The 23,250-nt window shown below is 41.1% G+C and overlaps 1 long non-coding RNA gene across 1 annotated transcript; it reads right to left on the reverse strand.

The window, feature by feature from the left end:
* Positions 1-1,316: 1,316 nt before the first annotated feature.
* LOC120369281 lies at positions 1,317-22,820 on the reverse strand. Its single transcript, XR_005583031.1, has 3 exons — positions 22,720-22,820; positions 4,360-4,564; positions 1,317-2,531 (listed from the first exon to the last, which is right to left on the reverse strand). It is a non-coding gene; the product is annotated as an uncharacterized LOC120369281 (long non-coding RNA).
* Between the last annotated feature and the right edge of the window lie 430 nt (positions 22,821-23,250).

The raw sequence follows: 23,250 nt of genomic DNA on the forward strand, positions 1-23,250 counted from the left end.
ATGAATAAGTTGAAAAGATTGGTCCTAGGTCTGACCCTTGGGGGAACACCACTAGTTATCCCTCTCCAGTCTGAAAATTTACCATTTATTCCTACCCTTTGTTCCCTGTCTTTTAACCCATTCAATCCATGAAAGGATTTTCCCTCTTATCCCATGAGAGTGTAATTTACATAAGAGCCTGTGGTGAAGGACCTTGTCAAAGGCTTTCTGGAAATTTAAGTACACTATGTCCACGGGATCCCCTTGTCCACATGTTTGTTGACCCCTTCAAAGAACTCAATAGATTAGTAAGACATGATTTCCCTTTATAGAAATCATGTTGACTTTTGCCCAACAATTTATGTTCTATGTGTCTGACAATTTTATTCTTTATTACGGTTTCAACTAATTTGCCCAGTACTGATGTTAGATTTACTGGTCTGTAATTCCCAGGATCACCTCTACAGCCCTTTTTAAACATTGGTTACACATTAGCTATCTTCCACTCATTGAGTACTGATGCTGATTCAAAGGACAGATTACAAACCATAGTTAGTAGTTCCGCAATTTTACATTTGAATTCTTTCGGAACTCTTGGGTGAATGCCATCTGGTCCCAGTGACTTGTTACTGTTAAGTTTATCAATTAATTCCAAAACCTTCTCTAGTGACACTTCAATCTATGACAATTCCTTATATTTGTCACCTACAATGGATGGCTCAAGTTTGGGAATCTCCTTAACATCCTCAGCCGTGAAGATTGAAGCAAAGAATTCATTTAGTTTCTCCGCAATGACTATCATCTTTAAGTGATCCTTTTGTATCTTGATCATCCAGGGGCCCCACTGGTTGTTTAGCAGGCTTCCTGGTTCTGATGTACTTAAACATTGTTATTACCTTTTGAGTTTTTAGCTAGCTGTTCTTCAAACTCCTTTCTGGCTTTTCTTATTACACTTAACGTGTTAGTGTTTATATTTTCTATTTACCTCACTAGGATTTGACTTATACTTTTTTTAAAATGCCTTTTTATCTCACTGCTTCTTTTACATGGTTGTTAAGCCATGGTGGCTTTTTAGTTTTTACTGTGTTTTTTAATTTGAGGTATACATTTAAGTTGGGCCTTTATTATGGTGTCTTTGAAAAGTGGACAGGCAGCTTGCAGGGATTTCACTCTAGTCACTGTACCTTTTAATGTCTGTTTTAACTATCCTCCTCATTTTTGCATAGTTCCCCTTTCTGAAATTAAATGCCACAGTGTTGGGCTGTTGGTGTTCTTCCCACCACAGGAATGTTAAGTGTTGTTATATTATGGTCACTATTTCCAAGCGGTCTTGTTATAGTTGCCTCTTGGATCAGATCAGCCTTGGAGACCACAAGTCCCAGGATGCCTTTGAGAAGAGAGCCTTCCAATTCCAGGGTACAGGGAGCCTCATTTTTTGGCTGCAGCCACCAAGGTGGAGGGGTCCATTTTGTGAGGAGCTGAAATCCTGGTCAGAAAATGGAAGATTTCCTTGTGGGCTCTGTCCAAGGCAGAAGTTGCTGCTGAGAAACTGCTGGGGCTTTGACCAAGCAGGGAGCTATGGAGACTATTGCTGGCTTTCACTGGAGCCAGGGTAGAGACACTTCTTGTGTCCAGAACTGACTGAAGTTGGCCTGCAGTGCGGGCAGTGTAACCACCACCTTTGTTGTTTGGGAAATGGGGATATCAAAGAGACTTTAGGGCAGAAGATCCCAAACATTTTCCCTGCATGACCCCATTTTAACATGAATTGCCTCTGGCAACCCCAAACAGTAGAGAGGTTGCTATTCTCCATGCAGTGTGACCTCACATGCATCATATGTGCAAGTTCATGTCACGTGGAGGATGGAATTTTGCTTTATATAATGGGATCCTCTGCACATTCAGAATTGCTGTGATCCCATTTGCTGATGGAGCAACCCCAGTTACGATTGCAACCCACAGTTTAAGCAGCAGTTTCCAAAGGGGTTTCCCCAGAGTCTGAGAAAGGAAGCAGTGGTGGTCTCATCCAAGCAGGATCCAGGGTTCCTGACCTCTGGTTTTAATCCCTCTGAAGATGGGATTGTTCCAAGCTACATAACTCCCACATTAGAATTGCTCTGCCTTGGCTGGTCTGCTTTACTGGACCAACAGAGTGCTGCCTCAGCTTCAAGATCTTCAGGCACACCCAAGCAAGCATCTAGAACTCAAATTCAGAGGAGTGCATGCTCAGGGGTGGGGTAAATGGGGCCAGTGTAAACACAAATTTAATTTTATTTGTTACTGTAAACTGCATTAATTGATTTACTGAAGCCTCTCATTGATTTAAAGTGGTTGAGACATTTTAATCTCAATCTCCTATATGGTATTTTTCTAAATTGGTGGTGGATGCACCACCAAAATTAAATTTCCTTTATAAGTAAAATGACTCCAGAAAAGGGGTGGCTAGAGGTTTCCCACCTATCTATCACTACCATTGGGATACTCAGGATCTCCTTTACTGTTGACCGCATCAGACACCTGGGCATCCAAGTGAGTGTTGTCTGAGGAGTAACCTGAAAAGGAAAGAGGAGGTTACATATAATAATGCTTTGAATCAATCCATAAAGATTTTTAAAATATTTCAGTATTTCTTGTACGGTTGGTTGTAGGAAGCAGGTGAGCAGGGCAGTTGTCCTGGATACCAGCTTCCGGGGCACCCTGCTGCTGGGTGCTGTGACACTCAGCTCTTTTTTTTGCTCTGCTGATTGGTTGATTATTATTGCTTGACCACTCCAGTGAAGCATCAGAAACAATTTTCACCCTAGCCAGCAAAATCTTTAGGGCTATTCAGGACTTCTCCTCATCTGGGAGGGTGAGTAGGCAAGACTAGTCACCAGGTCTACGGCAGGCTTTTGGGACAAGTTTTCCAATACTTTAAAAAATTGACTTAAATATTTTAAATATATTTTAGTCACTATGAATTTCACAAAATCTTACCTATTTTGTTCATTTTATTAGAAGCCAAATATTCAAGTTACAGAATTTTCATAATGGCGACAGCATAATACGCAAAGCATAAATCTACCTTCTTGTTATAAAGTAATGCAAGTATTTAAAGGAGCATTGGCTCTTCACAGACCACCACTCATCTTTGATGATCTTCAAATATATATGTTTTACTAAGACAATGAAAGAGCTATTAAATAAAAATACTAGAAGAAATATATCCATTCCACACTATGGACTGTGCATACTCAGCTCTAAACAGTGTTGGAAAAAATGGTTTTCGGAATAGCTCTCTGATTTGACAATGCTTTAACCCCCTTTCTATTCACTATTCAGACATATCTTTGTTCACCTAAATGATTACAAAAGTCTGTTTTGTACGAGTATTTTTGGAACACATCTATTCATGCAAAAGGAAGAGCATTTGCTATTCACTAGTCATTCTTCTGCTTGAAGAGTTTCATCCAACTAAAGAAGAGAAACACCACCATGGGAGTTAAGTGACCAGACTTCATGTGTAGTGAATATTCAAAGTGAACAGTTTGAATTATCCATTGGCTGAAAATTGTTAAAACTGTATGGTGATTACATGTGACTAATGAATACAATCATATAAATCACAATGGGATTGCATAGAATACTGAACAGGGAAGAAAGGGCTAACTAATAACGTAGCCAGCTCATTTGCTGACTCTGCCATGCAGTTGGCACTTGGAGACAGAATTACATGAATAAACTAGGAAAATTAAAATGATTTTGTAAAAGGGAATTTGAACCATCTAATAAAGTGTAATGTGAAACAATCCATAGATTCAGAGAGCATTTACTATTTTTAATATATGGGAAAGAATCATTAAATCTGGAGGCTTTTTACATTGCACAAATACTAAACATGCAGAAGTATACAGATCACGTTAACAAAAAACAAATATCAATATCCATGCTAGACACTAAACATCTAGCTTATTGAGAATAAGGAGTATGTATAACCATAAAAAAAAGTCTTACCAAATGACTAAACAGAACAGATACATCAATGACTGAGTAGGTCTCAAAGTGGAAGCACAAAGAGAATCTTTAGAAACATATTGAGACTATAACACTCAAAGAAAACTAAACTACACACATCGTAGATTGTTGGCATCAGTGAACCATACAACAGCACTTTGGCGGGAGGGGGGGAAAAAGCAGCATAAAAAACCCTTTACAAAAGGACAAATCCTCCATGACGCACCTAATAAAGCAAAAGATAAATTTCTCCCTGGTCATATAAAAGAGAATTTGGACAAAATGTCAATGATGATGAATAGGTTCTTGCTAGCTATGAAAAAACAAAGTATATATGGTAGGAACAGAGATACTTTCCTATGAATTTTTATACGACAACAACTGTACCTCTTTCAGAAGATTCTTCTAAGAGTATGTCTACACTACCCACCAGATCAGCGGGTAGTGATCAATCTATCAGGAATCGATTTATCGCGGCTTGTCTAGATGTGATAAATCAATCCCCAAATGTGCTCCCCGTCGACTCCAGAACTTCGACTCCGCTTCCGCCTCTTGCAGCGTTGACAGGGGAGCGGCAGCCATCAATCCTGTGCTGGGAGGATGGGAAGGAAGTCAGTCAGTCGATCTAGATATGCAACTTCAGCTATGAGAATAGCGTAGCTGAAGTTGTGTATCTTAGATCGACCCCCCCTCCCCGCCACCCAGTGTAGACCAGGACTTTGAGTGTATCATTAAGCTATATGAACCGACTTCTTCTCTGGATAGTTCACCTTTTAGGAAAAGAAATAGGTCTTAACCTTTGTCAGGCATATGATGACCTAAAGCTGAAGTAATTAAACCTAATGGCTACAAAATTAAAAGCACTGAAAGGTGATTTTTTAAAATTTTGGAGTGCACAGAAAATGAGTCAAGATATGAAGTATCCCTTTGTAGGTTGCAGTGTTAGTGAACATTTACTTGTTTAAGCCACTATTCTTCCCTGCTCCTTTCTGATGTCATATTGGGGGATGGGGGGAAATGTACTGTGGGTATAGCATGCCCATCTGTGGTTCAATGTCGAGGAGGGGACAAAATACGGAAAAAAGGCCCATTTTTAAAAAGGACCATTGTGCACTGCAGCATGCCTTTCAACAGGCAAAAAATGTTAGAAGAACGAGCAGGTTGACCCAGAGGCAGATTGAGTAGATAGGCTTCTTTATTGCGGTACTTGTTCCCCTTGACCAAATTGTGGAGTAAGCACTGAATTAGTTACAGGACACTTTATTTTAGTAGTAAATAAAGGCATTTATATACTACACCCCCAAAACCCTTAAATAATATGAATGCCCATACTATGATATCTGCCCCTATTTATTATCTACAGCATTATGTATATTACAGACTTTTTTACCTCGAACACACATTTCTTTGCAGTAATTGTAGCCACAAGTCCACAGTAATTCACAAGGGAGGGAGGAAGAAAGAGGCCATGACCCCAAACTTGTTTAATGTAGCTGGGAAAGAAAGGGTGGTGGGGGGAGAAGATAACAGCGCTCTACACAAAAGTGTCTTTTAGATTCACAAGCATTGCAGCTGCATAAGAAATTTATCAATCCTTAACAAGGAGAAGGGAAGGGAAGGGAGAGGGGTAGCACTTTATCAAGCACAGAAACTGCCTGTGCGTCTATTCCCTAATACCATGTCAGCACACCAGGTGTTTCCCAGGTCTTTAACGTAACCTTTACATATCCTAAGGAAAAAAATGGTGTATTAGAAACAGTGAGCATAGCTAAAAAAGTCAGCATGGAACATAGCAGTCTTGATTGGAATCTTGCACTGGACAATGCTAATTTGCACAGAATGGATGTAAGAACCTCGTGCTCTCCCCCCACCACACAATGCAATGGAGGGCCATCCAAACCACAGACAATCCAGCAGTCAACAGAATGTTCTACACACCTGTCAGCAGTATCTAACACTGGCACCAGATCCTGGGAGCTTTCATTAGTGTCAGAATATGAAAGTGCCAGGTCTCCAACTCCCAGGTACATGTTCAGTTTTTCAGACCACTTAGTCAAAACTCCCAATGAAGTCTTTCTGAACCCCCTCCAGACCAGCAAGCAATCCAGCAGTCGCAAATATAATATGCTCTTACAAGGAGGATTTCAACTTGGTCCAAGACCTTGACAACTGCCAGAACAGAGAATCAGTTAATTGTTTGTCAGATATCTCCCCTGAACCTCATGCCTGAAGTTGACTACTCTTGTGAGTATATAGGGTAGGACATGAAGCTCAGTGCATAATACAGCTTTAAGTTACAGCCTGCTTGGAGTGCACCTTTCAACACATACAAGACTAAGTGGCAAAAATGTCTATCCACCTATATGCTCAAGTGTCCAACTGTAGGCACAAATTTCAGGGAGAGGAATGGACTAATATTGTACACCAGTATGGTGTACAGTAAGTACACAGCCTACTTAGTCACTAAAAGTTACAAGATGACCCAATAATAAATGCATAAAAATACTACCAGATAGAATAATTAGTTAAAATTCAGCCATGCTGGAGTGAAGACTGGGGTCAAGCAATCAATATAAATACTGAACAGGACAAAATACCACCTGCTGAAACTATGAACCCATTTAGAAGACCAATGTACAGTTCCACAGGCTGCTCCTGACAATGAAAGAGTAGAACTGGAGAAAAAATATCAAATTCTGGTGTCATCTCAAAGTCTTTCTACAACCAGGCATTACAGGACCGAGAACAAAAACCTGACCAGAACCCTCTGAACATACTGCACTCCTCCAGATCAATTGTTCCAAGCCATGTGACCATCGACTGTTAAGCACAAGCCATGAACATGCCAGTTGGAAAATCTGTAGGAAGCTCTGCTCAAACTTCACTCAGAATCCCAAAGTAGCCAGATCATTCTGTTAAACCCATTAATAGTAAAAACGCTGTCTTAATAAGACTTTAAAGATACCATACTACTGAGACGATTGCAAGCAGTTCACATCTTTAATATAGCTATTGTTTCTGTCTATTTACAGATTCAGTAAGGCATCTGTCATAAGGTGGCCCTTCCTCGAGAGCCATCCTGCAGGATGTAGCATGATAGAGGCTGGTGGCCTCCGTTTCCCTTTGGTCCAGGGATAAAGGGAACAGTCTCAAAGTCGAATTTAAAAATAAAAAAACCACATTCACCTCTAGCCATAATTTATTCCTGTACATGTTCAACAGTCCTGTCAAGATAAAACCCTTCTTCCAAACAAGTTCACAGCGCTTTGCCATGTTCCCTCCTGGGACATTATTTCCTGATCACCCCCCTCAGAGACCATCTCCAGTCTGCCCTTGTTCCAGGACTCCACTCTCCAGGCCATCCACCCAAAAGCTCCCACATTCACTCCTTTTGTGACTCTTCTCTGGTAGCCCCAAATTAGGTCCCCCACAAGAGAACTCCTTGCAGCACTCCTACCCCTGCTCAGGGAGCATCACTTCAGAACCAGCCCCTTGTTCTGGGATCAGCATCCCACAGCCATCCACTCAGGCCTGTTGCAGGAAGGCTTCCATCATGGTTCCATTCACCCAGGCTTCCCTGCCTGCAACTCCTACCCTGGCTCCTGGGAGCCACCCTCCAGCATCAACCCTTTTGTTCTCAGCTCTGCCTAACCAGGCTGGTTCTTCCCCTTGTTGCCGTCTGTGACTCTGCATTGTTTCAGCTCTGACCAGTCCTCACTATTAACACTCTTCACCTTTCAGTCTTCCCAAAAGCTCTCTAGCCCAGCTCTCCTCTGCTGCTCCTGTTTCTTCAGGGAGTCTCCTTTTCTCCTCAGGCAGCTCTGACCTGCTCTTCCTGGCTCTCTCAGGCAACTCTCACCTACCCTTTTCTTAATGACTCCTCCCAGGCAGACTCACCCAGTCTCCTTCCCTCTAGGGCTCAGTTGCCTTCTCAAGCCCAATTGGGGTCAGTTGACCAGTCACAGAGGCATTGGACCCTGGCTCCCTCTCACAGGGGCCAGTCACTGACAGCTTCAATCACATGAATGTTTACATTATGAAGAAACAATGACTGGGCTTATCAGAAGTATTCAGCCCTCCCTTTGAGTTCTTAAGGCACTATAGCAGGGGTAGGCAACCTATGGCACAGGTGCCAAAGGCGGCACGCGATCTGATTTTCAGTGGCACTCACTGCTTCGGTCCTGGCCACCGGTCTGGTGGTCTCTGCATTTTAAATAAGCCTCTTAAACATTTTGAAACTTTTATTTTACATACAATAGTTTAGTTATATATTATAGACTTCTAGAAAGACCTTCTAAAAATGTTAAAATATATTACTGGCACGCAAAACCTTAAGTTAGAGTGAATAAATGAAGACTCGGCACACCACTTCTGAAAGGTTGCTGACCCTTGCACTATAGAATAAATCCTAGAAATTCAGTCTTCTCCACAATGGAGGGAGCAAATTAAGCAACATATAAGAAACTCTAGCTCCTCAAGCAGAAGCAATAGCTCAGGTGAGTACTTCATGATAGTGAAAACTCAAATTACAGGCAGGTCTTCACTATGTGCAAAAACAACAAGGAGTCTGGTGGCCCCTTCAAGAGAGGTTTTAGCCTCTTGTCATCATGTACAGCCCACAGCTAAAACCACTCCCACACATCAACGATCTATAACCTATCCTGGGAAATGATTCCTCATTCTCACAGACCTCGGGAGGCAGGCCATTCCTCGCTTAAAGACAGCTCCCCAACCTGAAGCAAATACTCACCAGCAACTACACACCACACCACAGAAACACTAACCCAGGAACCAATCTGTGTAGCAAACCTTGTTGCCTACTCTGTCCCCATATCTACTCTGGCAACACCAGAGGACTCAACCACATCAGCCACACCAAGGGCTCATTCACCTGCATGTCTACTAATGTGATATATACCATCATGTGCCAGCAATGCTCCTCTGCCATGTACATTAGCCAAACAGTAAAAATACAGTCCTCATGTAAAAATAGATGGACACAAATCAGACATCAGGAATGGTAACATACAAAAGCCAGTAGGTGAACACTTCAATCTCCCTGGACATACTATAACAGATTTTAAAGTAGCCATCCTTCAACAAAAAACCTTCAGAAACAGACTTCAAAGAGAAACAGCAGAACTAAAATTCATTTGCATATTTAACACCATTAATTTGGGCTTCAACAGGGACTGGGAGTGGCTGGCTCATTACAAAAGCAGCTTTGCCTCTCCTGAAACTGACACTTCCTCATCTATTATTGGGAGTGGACCACATCCACCCTGATCGAATTGGCCCTGTCAACACTGGTTCTCCACTTGTGAGGTAACTCCCTTCTCTTCATGTGTCATTATATAATGTCTGCAGCTGTCATTTTCACTCCATGCATCTGAAGTGGTTTTTTTACCCAGAAAAGCTTATGCCCAAATAAATGTTAGTCTTTAAGGTGCACCCGGACTCCTTGTTGTTTTTGTGGGTACAGACTAACACGGCTACCCTCCGATACATGACACTATGTGCAAAGTTACTGTCAATCACTTTAAGACCGAAGCTGGTAGACAAATTAAGAGTGCTTTCCTGCATACACTTACTTCACAATAGAAAAAGCTGCATTGAGAATAGTCCCATTACTGGGACTCCAGTTTTAGTCCCGTGTAACGCCAGTAAAAAGAGTCAGGCCCTCTGTTTCCAGGAGTGGGCCCAAAATGCAAAATACAAAAACGAAAAAACACGCCAGGCTTTGCAGGCAGTGAGAGTGGAAAAATCAAGACACAGGCATTCTATTCTCAACCATACAAAAGGAAAGGATGTTAGCTGGAAATACATCAAGTTATCTGAAATAAAAGATTTATGCTAAAGGAGTAAAGAGGTTAAATTGTCCATTACTCTACCTAAAATGAAAGAAAAAAGATAGGTTCAGATTAGAGTTTGCCTTTCCACCAGTTGAGAAATATACTAATACCATAAATAAATGAGATTTATTTTCAAGCTCCTGCTCTATTTATATAATCAAAATATATTGCTACACAAATATGGCCATAGTTAGTATAATTTATTTCATTTCATTAGAGTTATTTGAACTTGAAAATTTTAGGAGTAAAGCAATGTTAATATTGAAAATTCTCAGTTCTGAATACAATGTTCTTATCATTTAAGAGACAAAAGTACAACTAAAATGTCTTTGGCATGGTCCAACAATAGTTTTGAAATTAGTGGTCCAGGACAAACTAGCTTTTTAAAACCATCACTGAGGAATGGGTGTGGAAAACCTGTCATCTTTTTTTCTCATTCTCTTATTGCTTTCCAATTTCAGACAGCACCTAAATAACTTGAAAAAATTGCTTTATTAAAATAAATTGGGAGCATCCTGAAAAAATCTATTGTTAGACATTCTTGTTTTGATCTGATCAATCAAGAATTTAGTCCATCACCTACTTTTAATTGCTTTCAGGAAGTGCACCAGGAGAGTATATTCATTATACTACAGTTTGGTTTAATTTGTCAGAATCTGACAAATGATTTCTCTTGGAACACCCAATCATGTTGAAGTAGGTCTTTGAGCCTGAAAAATAGGTTATTAAGCCATTGAAAAACTTGCTGTAATTCTTTCTGAAATGTACACACTCCATTAGGCATGAATTGAACTGTGTCACCTTTCATTTTAGGCTATTGACCATTGTCAGCTGTTTAGTCCTGATATTCATGTGTTCTGAAACTGCATTTACTTTGCAGTGTAGTCATTTTGACTTGTTCTTTGCACTGGTTAAGAAAAATCATAGGTTTTTTTTTTACCTAACCAGAATTGTTACACTTAATGCTCGCTAAAAATACTGCATAAATACAGGACTTGTCTTGGTGTACTTTTCAGATATAGGGGGGGGGGGTTTGGTGGGGGGGAAGAAGATGGAGGTGAACCTTCAAAGACAAAAGGTTTGTTACTTTATCCATATGTAATTGCATATTCTAAATGAATGCTAATAAACTAAGTCGGGAGAGTAAATGGTATTATCTACACTGGGTGAGAATAACGGCAATTTATAGATCTGCACAAGTGTGTCTAAATCTGTTTGCTTCAACTAGAGAAAGCTTGCATAGATTCCTGCTGAGCAGCAAAATAAAATCTGACAAGAGATAAATTTGTAGCTGAAAAAAAATCATAGGATTGCTTTAATTATATAAAAGCAGCATATGGTGATAGAAGAGCAGAAACAGACAAGCATTCTTTAGCCATGGCATTCATCCACACCTTTTAAATCCTCCACATTAATCACTCACAGCTATGGATTGGGAAATGAAAGGTATATCTTTCTTTACAATTAAAAAAAAAATCAAGGTTGAGGAAGCAAAGAGTTGCTAACAAGGTTTCTAAAACCTGAGAAACACTATTTAATCAAGCCTGCACTCAGGAATTTATTTCCCTCACTCTCCCACTACTGTAAATCTCAAGTTGCTTCACTGAAGTTAGTGGAGTGAAAATTGGTCAGAGTATAATCAAGCCCTGCAGATGTTTTGACACTAGTGAATGGTGTTGGTAACTAGACAGGTATGACTGCACTGGTGCAAAAAAGCAGCAGTGCAGAGAATCCAAAGTAGGCTTCCCGTTTCAAAGTTAGTTCTGCTCAGTATCAATGCACCTAAGGGAATTGTGGGAGAACTGGTCAAACTTCCATAACTCCCAAGGGAAGTTCATTTATTTCTTGGCAGAAAACTCAAAATGGAGGCCAGGTTGAATGGCCTGTGCTTGCTGTAATGTGCAATTTTCTTCTGGAGCTCCTGAAAAATAATCAATCATTTCAGGTGGCCCAGGAGAGGTGGTGAAGGATGTTCCTGCAACATCTACAGACAGCCAAAGAATCAGTAGTTAATGCAATTCATGCTGTTACTCAGTGAGCAAGGAACATGATCTCACACCCATGGAGTGACTGGATCCATCCACTACTTCTGAAGTTTACTGAGTAGAAAGATGCTTTTGGTCTACGACTGGACAAGTTATTTTCAAGACCTGGTATGGCAAACAGCAAGAGCTACAGATCTTCAGAAGGCCAGGAGGTGGGGTGGGGGGAGGAAGGGAAGAAAACTTCTGGAAAGTGGGACTCAGACTGCTAGGATGAGAGCAGGGCTGCCCGGGGCGGGGGGGGGGGCAAGTGGGACAATCTGCCCCAGGCCCCCATGAGACTTTCGGGGCCCCTGGAGCAGGCCCCTGCCACCAAATTACCACCAAAGCGGGACCCACCACCAAAGTGCTAGGTCCCGCTTCGGTGGTAATTCGGCAGCAGGGAGCCCCCACCGCGGGTCTTCGGGGCACTTCAGTGGCGGTTTCCAGAGCAGAAGGACCCCACCACCAAATTACCACTGAAGCGGGGGGGCCCCTGCCACTGAAGACCCCAGGCCTCCTGAATCCTCTGGGCGGCCCTGGATGAGAGCTCTATTCACCACAGGAGAGAGCGTGGCAATTGCCCTGTGGAAGCTCACCACCCCAGATAATCATCAGTCAGTTGGACACCAATTTGGGGTTGGGAAGCCCCTGGTGGGTGCTGTTATGGTGGAGACTAGTGCATCAAGTTTCTCAAGCATATGTGATCAAGGTGGCAAGTGTGCTAGAAATCAATGAGGAATTTGAAAAGTTGAGTTTCCCAAACTGTGCTTGAACCCATGTCCCTGTTCTGTGGCCTCCCCATCAATCCAGTAGTCCACTAAATAGGAAAAGGTTACCATGTTGGAGTAATGCCAGCCTTAGGAGATCATAACAACCAGTTCCAAGAGAGTAGCCAGACAAAGTGCATCATGCAATCTTTTAAAAAAAAAAAAAAAACTTGATGTCTGCCCCAGAGAAGTCCCAACGACACATGAATCAGCAATGTGGGTACCCTAGTATCTGCCTGATAATTCTGCACAGCCTTTGTGAAAGTGTGAAGGATTTGAGACACTTTGTGGTGTGAAGAGACCACAGACCTTGCAGCAAATTACATGACTGGATAAACAGTCTTACCCGAAGTGTAACTTATGTGAATGCCGCCTATATTAGACATGGGAACAAAATCAGAGACATATGCATGTATTTTGCCAGCACAGAGAAGAATGTAAGGATGGATAGTTTAAGGACTGAAATAGGCAGAAATCCATGTTATAAATTGCTTCTATAAAGCATTGTTTTGTTAGTGGTGGGTTTCAGCTTGTGTACTAGGTATATTTCTTTTTTTTGTAGCAGCTCTGAGTTTACATGAGGCAGTGCAGTGGTGATGTATTGAGAGCAAATTAAAATACAGCATGATGGGTGGACTCAGATAAATACTTCAACTTATTACACAAGCAAGCAGGTTAGCTCTACAAGGAACAAGTGCAAAACAACAAGACATTTTAAATGGTTTCATATCTATGGGGATAGGCTATCCTGGAGATTTCAGTTCTTTGTCCTGCTTATAACCAAGGCTGGAGTGTCAAGGGAATGCATGAGAAGCAGCAGGTAAGTATGGGACAGTCCAACAAGACCTGCCATTGTGCTATGGCATTATATGGAGGACTTGGTTCTCTCAGGGCTCTAGTGCATGGAGATAAGTACTAAGGGTAGGGTTAATGGGTGCACGGGCAATCCTTGTAATACCAAGGAATGCAATAAAAGTAAACACCAAAATTTCACTGCACTTATCCACAGGATGAATTTGTCTCCATTTGTCAGGAGAAAGGCAAATAATCAATCCCTATGAAACTCAGTATGCCATTGATGTGGTCCAGATGCAAGGGTGATTATTTCCCTTAAATCCAGATGAAATTTAAGTATACAGAAGCACAATAGACATACATTAGGAATCTTTCAGCATTAATAAGTACGTTCATCAACCAAAAGCAACTTTACTAAAATTCAAAATTTTCCAATGAATGATCATATAAATTTTCTTTTACCATTAGACAAATATAGCTCTGAGAAGGAGAAAGGGAATAAAAATCACTAACAAGATAAACTCTCTATACTGCTTGGACTCTCAAGGACAAGTTTTTCTAGCATAAGCAAGAGATCCCCAATGTTCAGCCTGGGTTAGCCCTAAGGGACATATAAGGTTTGCTTATTATAAAAGTTTACCACCACCTTTTGAAACGTAAGACTAACTCATTTGCGTTAAGGCTAAGGCAAGTAAACATAACTTTTCCTTAGTTAAAATTATGATTAGTCACCACAGAGGCATCAGAATTTTAGTCATAACTAACTTGAGTTGAGTTACCATCAAGAAGCAAAAGGCTCCTATTGTCATCTTTTGCTTATATGAGGAAAATAAATGTCCTTTTTTCTTACCATTCTCTGCTTGGAAGAACTGAGACAAAGGGGAAGAAAAGGAGATAAATACATACTATAAAAACTGAAATGACCACAGGGAAAAAGAGAAAGAGAGAGAGAGAGAGAGAGAGAGAGAGAGAGAGACAGAGACAGAGACAGTGTCAATTAATTGATATACTTAGGGCTGGGCAGAAAATCATAATTCCATTTCATAGAAGGTTTAAAGGTTTTGACGTGTTTGTTTAGATTTTTTGAAATATTTAATGGAAAATTTGCAGGAGAGAGGAAGAGAGAGAAATAAACCATTAGCCTATGGTCAAGGGCACTCACTTGACAGATTCCTAAATTCAAGTCCTTGCTCTGAATCACCCAGAGCAGGGATTTGGGTGTCCTACATCCTACATGAACACCCTAACTAGCAAGCTATAGAGTCAGTGTCAGACTGATATACAGAGCTTGACTCTAGAGTGCAATAGAATGCCTGAGTCAGTTCTGCTCTCTCATTTTGAGCAGAGAGATTCCATTGTGGACCTGAGAATTCTCTCAAAGGACAATTTCATCAAACCCAATTCCACAAAAAGTTGGCTGGAACTGAAATCAGCATTTTCTGACAAACTTAGTTGAAAAATTTCCACTCAGCTCTATGCATACTGCTGCAGATGTTGGTATATTAATGAAGACATTTATAACAAAAAAATTGACACATGCTTCTTGTTGCATTCTCAATCTTGAAATAAAGGGCAAGTTTCTTTGAAACATTATTAGTCATGAGCTGATGACTGCTTTTTATTATTGTCGCATAAGAAGCCTATATTGCATTATTATATCAGTGACTGTGCACCCAGAAGACTGGGAGTGAAGACATAGATAAATCTAAATATGAATCTGGAATTTAGTGTACACCTCTTTAGAGGTGCAGTGGATATTTTCTTTTTCCAGGACAAAAACCACTAAGAAAAGGTAGAATTTTTTTGATGTTTTAAAACCATGCATTTGTACTTCAAGACCACTTATTACTGAACAGTGAAATAGGGACCTTAATGGGTAATCCAAACTAGTTTTTGTACATTGCAATTCTTTGGTTAAAATACTGTAACTATAGTTCGGAGTTTTTGTTACACACATTTCATGGCCATGACAGTACAGCTGTCAAGAATACATTATATAATGTTCCATGTTCAAAGCTCTGTACAAACATTAACTAATTAGCCTCAACACCCTTGTGAGGTACAGGTATCAGTGTTATTTACAACGAACAGATAGGCAAGCAGAGCCAGAGACAAAGCGTCTTGCCCAACATAAGAAACCAAGTGAGTGGCAGAGCCAAGGTTATAAGTCAGGACATTCTGAATTGTACCTCTGCACTCATGTTGCAAGCCAATGTGGTCAGCTGGAATAGGACTCTTCCCATTGTAGCCTAGAAAGGATCTTACGTCTATTTTTTATATAGAGAACCGATGTAGATGAAAAAATCCTGTTATTTTTTCCTTTAAAAAAACAAAACAAAAAACAACCCTTCCATAAACTAAAAACTTTTCATGAAACGATGCCATCATCACTGAAAGTGTTGGGGCCTTCACACACAAAAATTGCAGAAGTTTGGGTTTGGGGTTTTGCAATAAAACCAGGAAAATTAAAGAACAAATTAAGTTTCCAACCAGCTCTAAATAACCCATAAATATGTAGATACTATGAACCAAATTCTGCCTTCATATAGCACATTAATTTTGACTGCCTTTAGCGAGAGAGGAACACTTGGACTCGAGGGCAGAGTTTTATGATATCTATGTGAAATAGAGAGATGGCTAAAGTACTGCCAGATACTAAAACATTCATACTCTATACCTATGTAATCTCCGGGTAGCTGACATTTGTTACCTTCTGAAATATTCCTTTATTTTTTTCTGACTAACTCCTTTTACATTACTGTCCCTTGAAATATTTAGATACCCAGCTTTTATGCAAGTTCTATTCCATGTGGCCATCTTGGAAGAGGACAGTTTTCATAAGGAAGAAGTGCCCATGGTGATTTTTAAACCTTAAAAAAGGTACAAGACTCAGTTCTAGGCTTTTGATTCAAGCGAAACATCCATTGAGGTCAATGGGAGTTGAGATTGCATCATCAGGTTCTTAGTTTTCCCTAGAAAAAGCCAATGATCCAATACACATGCAGTACAATCATATATACAGTAGGCGTCTGAGGCACAGTTCAATGAAGTGACTTGAATGGGCTTTAGATCAGTACTAGCTGATCAATTCTGCTCCCAGTTTAAAAAAAACACACAATGGCAAAAGCGCCATTGGTTCCAGTGTGTAAAGCGCAAGTACTGTATGAACAAACACCATCTTCTTACAGTCTGTTTTTCCATTACTAGAATTAATACATTTAGTAATCATGTTTATTCAGTTATTTAAAAGGTATAAAAAGTCCTATATAGCTGTTAATCCAGTGTTCTAGCTGCCTATTCTGTAAAGTAAACATGTATAGTACAAATAAGCAATACAAAGGAGTAAGGACATCATAATCATGATACAGTTTAAGTCCTCAGTATCCTAGTACACCATCTTAATTATACAGAAAAATATTGGAGTTTAATTATAATAGGTGCTTGTAGAAACCATACACATAGCTAAAGAGGTATAGAGGTGCGGGGAGGGATAGCTCAGTGGTTTGAGCATTGGCCTGCTAAACCCAATCCTTGAGGGGGCCACTTAGGGATCTTGGGCAAGTCCTGCTAGTGAAGGCAGGGGGCTGGACTCAATGACCTTACAAGGTCCCTTCCAGTTCTAGGAGATGATATAATAAGTTCCCCCCCCCCCCACACACACACACCCCTCTTTCCATCATAACTATTTTCACAGGCTTAAAAATTTCTGGAGCTTTCCTCTTTTGGAATGATATTTTTTTCTCTGTACTACTTCAAAAGAATCCCTTAGCCATTTTTGAACGATAAAAGACTGAAAGACTTTCCCATTGCCAAAGTGACAGTTCCAACAGCAATGTTAACCTGACCAATTTGAACATACATTTAATAATAAAAATCTCAATATATTGCTATTTTTGTCATTAAAAATATATAGGATGGGAACTTTAAGGCTGCTGCTGGCAATTGTGCATTTTCATTTCCTGACCTTTAGCTTTACAGTTCTGTTGAATGGATTTTTTTTGCATATGAATGATTTAATGTGTTCATAAGGAACTCACTAAATGCAGAATAATGCATTAAAATCAATATACCAACTAGCCCAAATATACAGCTAATCTGAAATAAAGGTCTGATACAGCTAAGCCATCCCACCAGTCAAAAGCAATCAGTTCCCAGTTAAAGCCAGGAGAGGAGAGAAAGAGAAAAGATTAGAAGAAAACAAGAGAACAGGGGCAGAGGTCCAGTGTATAATTGTAGAGCACCTACCACACTGGGGGCTAGCCCTGACTGGCTTTAGACACTATCATAATAGAAGTATTAAATAACTAATACACAGGTCTTAAAAGCAGCTTGAGAGTGACTCAGGCACACCTTCTCCAGGCCAGAGTTGTACAGCTCAGAAATCTGGTCTTAACAGAGACCAACCTAGTGATAGAAGAGCATGTTTACAATCTGCTCAAATACCAGCAGCAGGTACCTACAAAGATTCCAACATGTCTAACCCTGTACATTCATACAATTTTAGAGCAATACTGAGGACGTACTACAGCGATCCTATTTTTCTTCCTGATAATTCGTTCTGCATTCCTCCTCAAGTCAGGCACCAGAGTGCATTGACTACCCCATGCTTGCATTAGAACATGACAGGATCAAAGCCCTGCAGTCTTGGTGCCCATCAGCACAGCATACCCAAAGGTTAAAAAAAAATGCCCCTTTAGCTGCCCAGATTTAGTGATAAATCCCTGCTGTGAAGTTATATAAAAAAACCTTCTATACAATGGTTCGCTTGGCATTAAAATCTAGTGGGACTCATAGCACAGCTGTCAGAACACTTTAGGCAGTAGCCAGAAACCTAGGTTTTATCCCCAGGTACGTCATGACTCATTTTCTATAGCTTTCTTCCACAAAAAGGGGGACCAAAAAGAAAAAGGGTCCAGTGCATCCATATAGTTAACATATCAAATAGGTGCCTATTTTAATAGTTTCCTCCTATTTATCCTTTGCACAGCTGATGGACATGTGGAGTTAAATTCATCTATGGTGTAACTCCACTGATCTCACATGGCTAGGCTGGGCACATTCAGAGCTAGTGCAAGATATTATGAAAATGCTTGGGTATGTATTTAAATTCAGGACTGTCAGCTTTAAGAGAACACAGGGAGCTTCAAAACACTCATTCCCAACAGCAGAAAGCAAGGATATTTATCATGGGCCAATCAACCACTGCTTCATAACAATAAAGGCAATTTTCAAAGACAATGAGCAAGTGCCACTGAGTTAGCACAGCGCTGTATATAAAAAAGGTGTTATCAATAAAACCAAATCCCTGTAAATCTTTAAGAATTAAGGTTGCATGCAACACAATTTCAGAACATGTTCCCATTTGCAAATATTAACTTTTTTAGATGTGTCATTGGTACACAGTCTCACATTGATAATTTTGCTGTTTTCACTGGTTTTGGAGCATTCAATTTGCTACTTAGGCAGCAGATTGCAATTCAACCCCCCTACTTATTTGCCAGCATACCACAATTTACCATCTGTGGGGCAAATTCAGGTTTCTCCTGAATTCTATTGCCTATTTATGCTGCTTGAGTGGCATAAGTTACACAGGTGTCAGATTTACTGTACTTTATCACTGCACATGGACCTAGGTCAGATCTAAAAATTAGCTGGCAACTTCCACTGGGAGTGAGGATTCCAGTAAGAGAGTCTTATTACTGTCTGGATTTTAAAAAAAATCCACACACCCGGCTCATCATTGTAGTACCTAAGCATGGATCAGGACACTGGATTTTTAACCCCCCTCCACATGAGAGGCGGGTATAAGAAGAAATAGGCGTTTCACATCAGCAATACCTATGGTACATAACCAACTTTGCTAAAAGGTCCTTGCAACAAAGAAAGAAAAAAATATAGGAGGCAGCAGGGGGTCTAGGGAGAGGAAAAGAGTGTCCTGTCCTTCTGACTTGAGGGATTTTCTGTTTTCAGTGGGAAGGTGGAATAGGGACAGAAAGCCAAGTGAGTGGCATAAGAAAAGGGAGAGTTCTCTCTGCTACTTGCAGTTCAATCATGAGTAGGAAACCATTTGACAAGAGATTATTCCTGGGGGACCCTACTTTGTGCATACACTGTCTTAGTTTTTCTTTGCTTCTGTGCAGCAATAAAAAGGAGGGAAGGTACTGTATCTCTAACCTCCATGTCTGGCCTGAAAAATCCATTCATCAGACTTGACAGATCAAGAAGATGTCTGTTGACAGCTGCAGGAGGGCTTAGAACTCAGAACTAGATCATGCTTTAACTGCAGGGGTTTAAAAAACTTAGAAGGTTTGCAATGCTAGTTGAAGTCCCTACTGAAAATGCCTTCGTTTTTAATTTCCCTCAGCCATATTGTGTATAATAGAACACAGAATTGTTAATATTGTATGCTCATAGAAACGGCTGATGGTTCTTGCTATAGGAATGGTAGCAATTGCAATGCCACCTATTGGTAAGATTGAAGGGTTGAAAATATTTCTTGCCAATTTGCAAAAACAAAAAGGTTGAAATGGTAAAGAACACCAGGTGGTTTTGATCTGTTTATATCAATGATTGCAATAAAGATGCTTGTGAATGATTTTATATTGTAGTTTATTTCTTTGGAATAAATATACTTAGGTTAAAAATAAAAACACATTAGTATCAAATATTGACTACTTAGGTAATATGAAGAGACAGAGTATGGGTTGGCCAAGATGACTACTGGCGATTATTCCCTCACCCCAGATTGGAAAGGAAAGGGATCCACATTCCATCATATTATGATTGCACCCAACCCCTTCCCGTGCCCCACACTCCTCAGCCCCAGCCCAGAACACCCTCCTTTACCCCATACTGCTCATCCCCAGGCCCACTCCAGAGCCTAAATCCCCAGCTGCAGCCTGCACCCCCTCCTGTACCCCAACCCCCTGAGCCAGCCCTGTGAAAATAAGTGATCGGGCAGGGCCTTGGAGAAGGGGCAGGACAAAGGGGTTCGGTTTTGTGCAAGTAGAAAGCTGGCAAACCTAATGACTTGGAGTTTTTGGAGCACTCCTTGAACACTATTGATGAGCATGTAGTGAGACCGTCTCTTCTATAGGCTAGAAGTATGCCAAGCAATTCCAACCTAGGAAACAGTGCAATGAAGTTCACCCTAACTCTCCAGCAATTTGTAATCTGCATATGTTTATACTCTAGGTCATTCTGGAGCTTCTCATTAAGTAAAGACCATTCACATACCCCCCCCCCCTTTAAAAAAAAAGTTAAATCTGCACCACTTTCCACAAAAAGAATGAATTGTACTAAAATCCAGTTTTTTGTAAGGGAAAGGAATGTGCAATTTGTAAAGAATCCTGCTAAAAGTGCCAAACTGGTCATACTTGAGACCCTTCATTGCCATTTGCATCTCCCTAAGAGTGACTGATACTTCTCCAACGTTGAAAACAAACAGTTTATTTCCAATGTAGTTCAAAGCACCTATGTAAATCTCTAGTGGGGCTGATTGTCACAGCCCTTACTTCACTGCACTGGGGGAGAAGCTAGGAGCAAGACATCCATCCTGGGTCAGACAAATGACCACCTGCTATGGGGAGTTCAGGGTAAGTGGACCACAGCAGCAAGTGGGTAAGGAGCCAACTCAGGGGAGCCCTGGCTCCACGCACACAAGACAGAAACCAGAAGCACAGCAGGGTGCAAGCCATTCCACAAAAAGGGATGATGTAACTTATTTTGCAGAGCAAGAGGCATTAACTGAGTCACAAATTGTACTCTCCTCTCAACCAGGAGCTATGCAACTACATGCCCCACCTGACTCTGGGCAGACTATGAAATTTAAAAAAAAATCCTAGCTCTAGGTGCATATGTAGCCCACACACCTTCTGGGTGTGATGTTCTGTCCCATCTGGGTGGGAGGGCGGGAGAGAAAAGAGACAGCAAGACAGAAATGAGTCTGCTCTATAGCCTTAGCCAAGTCAGTTGGCTTTTCACTCATGCACTAAGCTCCAGAGGTCCCAGGTTCAATCCTGCTGCTGACAATCGGGGCCTGTTGGCATTACCCACAGCATTTGATCCTCCAAATAGTTACTCCTGCACTGAGCTCAGTGGGAATAAGAGCTCTACAGCTAGTTCTAAAGCTCCAAGCTATTGGTTCTTATGATGTTTTGGTTAAGTTTAAGAGTCTTGTGCTCAGACTGTTCAAAGCATAGAAGTTTGAGGGTAACAGAAGAGTGAGAAAGCTATATCCAGGATGGCCATTGACCTTACAGCCTTCAGTTAATTCTATGGTATTCCTGGAATTAGGGCCCATCTCAGTTATTTAGAGCAATGCATTTTAGCTAGTGTTGCTCAGCCCTAGGACAAAGGAGCCAGGCATTAGAAGGGGAACCGTAGCCTCTGACAGACCTGGTTTTATGAGGCATTACTTTTGCACATTTGTTTTCTGCCTTTGAGAGATATTTTCTATGTTAGCCAATGTGTGAAATTTTCTTCACTGCTGCCAAGCACAGCAGGAGATTCCTAACAAGTGAACATATTTGGTGCATTTGTGTATCAAGCAGCACAAAGCCAACTTCACTAGAATGAAGTAGCAGGGGTTTCAAATGCAGCCCTAAAATAAGCTTTGCAGTTATTCTCAGTCTAGGGAGTGAGTGAAGATTCAGACACTCATCTCTGTTAAATACTGTGATTTATAGTTACTGCCGCCTTGGTGCGAACCTCCAACCACTAAATCCCTTTCATTGACAAATTAAGCTATGTTGAAATCCATGAATTTTATATTTGAAGTTTCCTCAGTAGACTGTTTTTCCTTGTGCAGGTGTTTAGCACAGGTAAGGTCATCCATGCCAATGATTATCTGACCTCAATTCAAATCCCATAGTATTTTCAGGTCTTATAGCTAAAATTCATTTTGTTTACAGCTTTAATTGCATCGAAAGCAAGACAGAGCTAGACTGTCCCTCAATATGGTAGAGCCCAAAAAGGGGACAGGAAAAAGGAGTTGCCAGCAGATTACCCACAGGCTTCAGCTCCCAGAACCCAGAGATGAGATCCACCAGAGGCCTGCAACTCTCCCACAGTCTTCTGCAAGTACAGCACTACTGTACTGATGGGCTGCCACTGGCCCTGCCAGCCCTTAAAGCAGGGCTCGACGGCACAAAGGAGTTCTATAGAAAGAGTAAATGCCACCTTGTAACAGGGCATAGCAGGATCCCCTTGGTCCTGCTTCTGCTCCAAAAACCACTCAGACCTCAGGTTCAGCAATCACCGGTACAGTTTATATACAGCATGCAATCCCACCACCTTCTCACCACATACAGTTTGGGGGTTTCAGCCTTAGGGATTTCAATCTCTGCAGCCAGGAAGGAAGAGTTTCCACTCTGGCTTCCCCTACTTCAGACTTGTATATAGCCCCAGGCTAATTGGGCTGGCAGCTGTTTCCCCTTTGTCAATCAAGTGCAGGTTTCTTTAGCCAGCTCCAATTTACCTCCCTTAATTGGAGCTGGCATAACACAGGGCCGGCTCAGGTGTTCCTGCCCAGCACCCTGTCACATACCTGAAGCTGTGTTAATTTTTGGGCAGCTAGAGCACAGGAAAAATATGCAGTCCTATTATCCTGACCATACTCCTTCACTCATTTTCCCCCAGATATTGCTCCAGGACCCAATGGAGCACCCTTTGTGACACCTGAGGATAAGCTAGCATGATGCCTCTCTCTTCTCCAAGCAAGGGGAGATTTGCTCCTGGAAGGGCTTCCTCTTCAACCCAATCTTTAGGCAATGTTCAGGGTCACTGAAGGGTATAGAACAGCAACTTTACTGAGAAGCCAGCAGCAGACCTCCAGCTATC

The sequence above is a fragment of the Mauremys reevesii genome, linkage group 7 (genome assembly GCF_016161935.1).
Source record: "Mauremys reevesii isolate NIE-2019 linkage group 7, ASM1616193v1, whole genome shotgun sequence".
Taxonomy (NCBI): domain Eukaryota; kingdom Metazoa; phylum Chordata; order Testudines; family Geoemydidae; genus Mauremys; species Mauremys reevesii.